Source organism: Sinohyriopsis cumingii, unplaced genomic scaffold, assembly GCF_028554795.1.
Source record: "Sinohyriopsis cumingii isolate HCF-2022 unplaced genomic scaffold, ASM2855479v2 utg000846l, whole genome shotgun sequence".
NCBI lineage: Eukaryota > Metazoa > Mollusca > Bivalvia > Unionida > Unionidae > Sinohyriopsis > Sinohyriopsis cumingii.
In genome coordinates, this window is record NW_028315937.1 from 32,548 (window position 1) to 37,960 (window position 5,413).

A 5,413-nucleotide genomic window follows, 5' to 3' on the forward strand; every position below is an offset into this window, starting at 1 on the left:
TTTTCGTAAAATGTTATTTTAAAATTAGCATTTTACACATACGGAATTATTAAAAAACGTTTTTAATTTCCTCCATCTTGGTGTATGGTTGTTGGATGTAATTTGGGTGTTAGATTACATAGCTTGGCCTTACTTCAGATGTGATTCTCTAAAAAGACTGCTAGCTCCGCTTGGTCATTTTCACTTCCTAAACTGAAGAAGTAAATAGGGATTTTTACCCCCAAAATCCTTTAACTTTACTTAGTTTTTATATTTTAATAATTCACTTAATGTACCTTCAGAAGTATTATTTATTTATTTATTAATCGTGTGCAGTGCAGGCCCAGCCATTTAACAGCACCAATATCAGAATTAGAACTGACTTACCCATGAGAATCCTAGTAATTAATTGTCAGTCTTTAAGGGGCCTGGAAAGAAGGGGCTACAATGCAATATGATCTCCTCTACCAAAGCCGCCATTGTTATTGATACGGAATCATGGCTAGACAGTAACATAAATTCATCTGAAGTATTCCCAGCAAAGTGCAGGTCCTACCGCAAAGATCGTCCAGGGGAACCCATAAGGGTGGTGTATTTGTCCTAGTATCAGACCAGTATTCCAGCTGCGAGCCAGAAGAACTTAAGGTAGATAATAACTATGAGTTAGTTTTGGGCCAAAATTATGGTTAAAGGGGCATCAGACCTATACGTTGGCGCCTTCTCCATCCTTAACCGAACCTAACTACTTAGATCAGCTTTACTCATGCCTTACGAGAATCCCACGAGGTGCGCACCTATGGCTAGGAGGAGACTTCAACCTGGCAGATATTGACCGGGAGAATGAGTGTCCACTACCAAAAGGCAAAAACATTGCCCAATGCCAACAGCTACTAAACATCATAAAGGACTCATTCCTGGAGTAGATGCAGCAACACGTGTAACTGAATTTACTTCAAATCTGCTTGACCTGTTCTTCACAAACAAAAAAAAAACACTAATCAACAAGTGTGATGTCATACCAGGAATTGCTGACCATCAGTCAGTTTACATAGTGTCCAGCATACGACAAATGAAAGTGAAGAAGGCAGCTTGAAAATGTCTTCCAATACAGGAATGCAGACTATGGCCAATTACGTGAAGAATTGAAGTCAACACAAGAATCATTCATACGTGAAACAAATAACCTTTCTGCAAATGACAACATGGAAAATGTTTGAAGAGAACATCAAACAGTTAATGGATAAATGTCTACCGTCTAAGACCTTATCTGGAAACAAAACAACAAATTATGGATAGACAAATCCATTAGAGCCCAACACAGAAGATGGAACAAATTGTTTGCAAGACAGAATACAACAGGAAAAACAAGTGATCGAAAACTATACAAAGGAGCAAAAGCAAGATCACAACGCTTAGAACGGCAGGTCTACTGGAGATATATTGAAAACTTGAGAGAAGTCGGTAACCCAAACCAAGAGCAACAACCAAACAAGCAGAAGATATTTTGGAACTATATTAAGTCCTTACGTAGAGACAACTGCGGTGTGGCACCACTCAAGGAACACAGGAAACTACATTCAGAGGCATCCGACAAGGTTAACATACTGAATCGTCAATACCAGTCAGTCTTCACACAAGGGGATAATAGTGTTCTACCAAGCCTACATGGAGATCGTTACCCACCAATGCCTGACAAGAGTGTGTACTATACTTGAGTTATGTTTACCGGAAATGCCTCTCAACAGGTTATGTCCCTGATGTCTGGAAAACAGCAAACGTTACAGCTATCTTCAAAAAATGGAGAAATATTCAAGGCCAGCAATAATAGACCAGTATCCCTTACATGTATCTGCTGAAAATGCTTGAAGACATAATAGTCAGCAACATGATGAAACATCTAGATCGCTAACAACATTCTAATAGACTGCAAGCATGGTTTCCGTGCAAATCGAAGCTGTGAAACACAATTCATTACCCTAGTGGACGAGCTCGCCAAATCCTTAGACAGAGGGAAGCAGTATGACCTTGCTATCCTTGACTTCAGTAAGGCTTTCGATCGTGTCCCCTATGAAAGAATCCTCAGTAAGTTGTACCACTATGGCATCAGGAGTAACACCCATAAATGGACCAGAGATTTCCTATCAGACAGGTCGTAGAGAGTTATAGTAGACGGAGCAACATCAGACTCAGCACCATTCGTTAGTGGGGTACCTCAAGGGTGTGTTTTGGGTCATATCCTCTTCCTGGTGTTCATCAATGATCTACCTGCGAGCGTCAAATCCAACACGAGACTTTTTGCAGATGACTGTATAGTCTACCGGTAAATAAATGTCTCCAAGGACAGTGAGATCCTTCAAGAAGACCTGAACCAACTGGCCCTCTGGGAAAGAACTTGGGGTATGTCGTTCCACCCAGAAAAATTCAACATCCTAAGAGTTTACAGGGAAAAATCACCAATCTTGTCTGAATCTACTCTTAAGGGGCACAAGTTAGCCAGTGAGCACGCAACAAAATACCTCAGGGTTGAATTGTCCAGAGACCTCTCTTGGAAAAGGCACATAGACAAGATAGTGAAAAAAGGGAAGAGTAACCTTGGTTTCCTGCGTAGCAACCTCCAATTCAACAATGAAGTAAAAAGTGCAGCATATTTCACTCTGATTCGACAAGGTCTTGAGTATTGCTCGACTGTGTGGAATCCACATAATAAAGATCTCATAAAAAAGATAGAGATGGTTCAGAGGAGATCTGCTAGATTCGCCACAAATAAATACCGTAACACTAGCAGTGTCAGTGCAATGTTGAACCATCTCCAGTGGGAATCATTCGAATCCAGGCGAACGAAGGCCCAGCTGACCATGATGTACAACACTGCAAACAACCTAATGGAAATACAAGCGGACAAATACCTGACCCTGGCATATAGCCAAACTCGGGCAAACCACAGGTAAAAGTTCCAATTAAAGTCAGCATCAACAAATTGTTTCAAGTTCAGCTTCTTCCCACATACAATAGGGACTTGGAACAAATTACCATCAATAATTGCAGAAGCTCCTGACTTGGTATCTCACAAGCAGGAGCTTTCCAAAATAATATTCTAATGAACTAGTCAGCTACAAGTAAGACCTAGTTATTCTCAGGGCTATGCCGGTTCAGATTCCTTATCTCATTGCCGCTACGGTAGCCGGATTGGTCTGTGTATGAAGGGACCAAAACGTACACTGACACTCCTTTACTTATTTCTGCCTTTCCTATCATTACTCTTCTGTCTGTCCTATCACTTCCATCTTTACTTTATCTTTGACCACGCACCACCCGTTGCTTAATAGTCAAGTGTGACTGCAGTCAACGTATTTATAGATAGATCAGTAAAGTGTAGAGCCTGCAGTCCACCGAGGAACTTTGTCAGTGGGCATTTGTTTACAATGTGGGCAGAGCTCCACAACTACATGAATAGTCAGTGGTCTCGCCCATCGTACAAGATTGACTGCACAACGCACCTGTCCGGTCCGAAAACGGTTCAGCAAGTCCGAGTTTCCTTGGACCCTTGCCACCCCATTTTTGATATTTGGACATTTATGTTGGGGCGTCGGGTGATATCACGTGACTATTTGAATTCTGTCGTCATTGACATGCAGGTTGCGAAATTTGATCAGTTATGTGAGGCAGAATGCAAATGGCGAGTTCAAGGTCAATTTTCATCATCTTTGTAGTTTCATCTCGTCTGTCAGCGGATAAAATACAATTTCTGAGAAAATAAATCACATTCCTATCGATTTCATGCAGGTATATATCGGTTAAAGGTCGTTAAAGATTGGTAGGCCGGCTAGTTAGCGGCTACCCTATACCGACACCAAACGGTGTCGGCGAATTCCAACTTTTCGATAGGCAGTGGACTCTGACCCTACACTCCAACATTAATGTCGAAATGTCAAAAATGGGGTGGCAAGGGTAAGAGGAAACTATGACTACGGTTCAGTGTGGTCCACAATGTCGTGGAAGGTTGAAACCAGTAGGGCAAAAATATGGCTCAGCTATGAGGGAGTGGTTTACAACATCTGTTGAAGACCACTCATCACTCCCTGCCGAAATAGCTGTCATATCCTCCGACAATGGATCTGACCAGATTGGATGTCTCGAAGCCAAGCGGACTGCTGAGCGTGAAGTGATGTCCACGTACAGTGGAAATTTCTCACTGGAATAGACCGTAGCTAGAAATTTTGTAGTTGCTTCCTGGCGAGGGAGATGTGGAGGAGGAATGTTGCTGAGCACCGGCAGCCATGGTAAAGAAGTAGGACGTAGTGTTCCAGAGATCATACACATTGTTGTGTTTAGCTGGACCTCAAATAATTTTGTATAAAATTGAGCCCAGACAGGAGCGCAATACTCGGCTGTCAAATAACAGAGGGCTAGTGCTGATGTATTGAGTGCCTGAGCACTAACGCCTCAGGTTGAACCAGCTAGTTTGCGGAGTAGGTTGTTTCGAGTGCTCAGTTTTTCTGCAATTTTCTTCAGGTGGTTGTAGAATGTCAATGATCTGTCCAAAGTCACACCAAGGTATGTTGGTATCGGATCGTGTTTTATGTGCTGCTAATTGAAGAAGATGCAAACTCACGGTTCGCATTTGCATTTTTAAGATGGAAGACGCTGGAGACTGTCTTTGTTTTGCTCGGCTGTAGGCGCCATTTCGTGAAGAAGTCCGTCGTTTCCTCCAGATTTTTGTTCAGTACCTCCTCAAGCTCAGCAGTGGATATAAACATTGAAAAGACTTGACGAAAGAACAGAACCCTTCTGGAAGTACATTAGTCTGACGTCTTCACGAGGTGCAGCTCTCTCGGATGTGCACTCTGAAGCGCCTGTCGCGAAGGAACAGTTCGATGGTCTCGACTATCTAGCGAGGCAATACTCTGGAAATTTTCAACAACAGCCCTGCATGCCAGACCATGTCATATGCCGCTCTTAGATTAAGGAAAACAACGCCAGTTTTAAGGTTCCTCTGAAAACCATTTTTAACAAACGTAGTCAGGGCAAGAACTTGATAGCAAGTGCTGAGTCCATGCCTGATGTTATGATGTTCTCTAAGTCCGAGCCAATTCTTTGGAGAATCAGGCGCTCTAGTACCTTAAAACGGACTGAAAGCAAGGAGATTGGCCGATAGCTCTCCGCATTATGGGGAGCTTTGCCAGGCTTTGGGATCGCAATAATCGTTGCATGGCGCCACAAAGATGGCATGCACTTTTCCCTAATAACCCTGGGTGTATAAATCAGCGAGCCATACATTTGCCTTTGGGCCAAGATGCTCCATAAACATAGGCAGGATATTGTCATATCCTACTGCTTTGCCTGATTTGATGTTGACGATCAACTTTTCAAGTGCTGCTGTTGGAAATGCCTCTGGTGTATTTTGATCTAGTTCATCTGACTTCAGACGGCAGAC